At 31.0% G+C, this 1,134-nt stretch overlaps 1 non-coding gene across 1 annotated transcript; it reads left to right on the top strand.

The window, feature by feature from the left end:
• The first annotated feature begins 564 nt into the window (after window positions 1–564).
• On the top strand, window positions 565–695 carry LOC118485329. The gene has a single exon (XR_004875631.1). It is a non-coding gene; the product is annotated as a small nucleolar RNA snoR83 (small nucleolar RNA).
• Window positions 696–1,134: the final 439 nt, after the last annotated feature.

Below are 1,134 nucleotides of genomic sequence, written 5' to 3'. Positions count from 1 at the left end.
TACATGAACATTTACAAAATTACTCTACAGAAGCTAAAAATTACTCTACTAGAGTAATTTTGAAGTTGTTGATAATTACCAAAATAACACCGCCACTTTTTTGACTTTTCTTTCAATTCGTACGTTTCGTACGTTTATTTTATTTTTACGTGAACTTAACTCAATATTTATAATGTGTTCATTTATATTCGTTCAGTTACAGTTACGTTTACATTCTTACACTTTTATTTTTAGTTTTTATTGCCTGAGAAACGAAAAAACAAAACCAAAACCAAACCATGTGGCCCTAATAGTTGGGTTGGACTATTGATAACGGGCTTTCAGAACGAAACCGATCATGGGCTTCCTATTCTGTCAAAGAAACCCCTTTTAGGGTTTTCCTTCCTATATAAACACACACTCATCTTCCTTGTTCAATCATCTTTATCGTTGTCCTCATATCTAATAACTATTGTAAGTTCTTTTTGTATGATTATTTTCTAACTTCTGTCTTTGATTCATATCCGTTTATATTATGTAATCGAAACTTTTTAAGACAACGGAGGTTGTTTGTGTGCCTCCATAATCCCAGATAAGCTAAACGAGTTCTTACTCTGATTCATGGGAGGCCAAAATCAAACACAGTGGAAGTTTCGCTGAGAAACCCATTTTTTATTCCAATCGATGGTGTTTCATAGTAACTTATCCATACATTTTCTAGCAGTTTAGAAGATATTTTCCTTTTAATTTGAATTTTTTTTTTGTTGTTTGGTTCATTTTATGGTTTTTTTTTTGTAGATTTCAAAAAAATAGAAAACATATTTTCTTAATTTACTTTTTTTTGTTGGTTTTTTTAGCATAGATGATGTTCTTTTTTTTTTAGAAATGTTTTTAGAAGACTCATCCGAAGTGTTTTGTTAGTTTAAGGAGCATCTGATACCAACTGTGTAGTAGTTGCGTGTATTAATTTGGGATTAAATTTGAACACATAAAAATACATCCCTGTTGCAGCTTAATTCAATGGTATGTGATTATGAACAATTGTTTGAAGCGGTTAACAATAAATATGTTAGTGGACAAAGGATTTGTAGCTAACTTGGGCACATTGCTGTGTTAGTTATATGATGGGTAAAGGGGTAATTGTATTAGGATTAG

Source organism: Helianthus annuus, chromosome 12 (assembly GCF_002127325.2).
Source record: "Helianthus annuus cultivar XRQ/B chromosome 12, HanXRQr2.0-SUNRISE, whole genome shotgun sequence".
Taxonomy (NCBI): domain Eukaryota; kingdom Viridiplantae; phylum Streptophyta; class Magnoliopsida; order Asterales; family Asteraceae; genus Helianthus; species Helianthus annuus.
The sequence above is the reverse complement of the archived record's forward strand: the minus strand, read 5'-3'. Positions and strand labels throughout refer to the sequence as shown.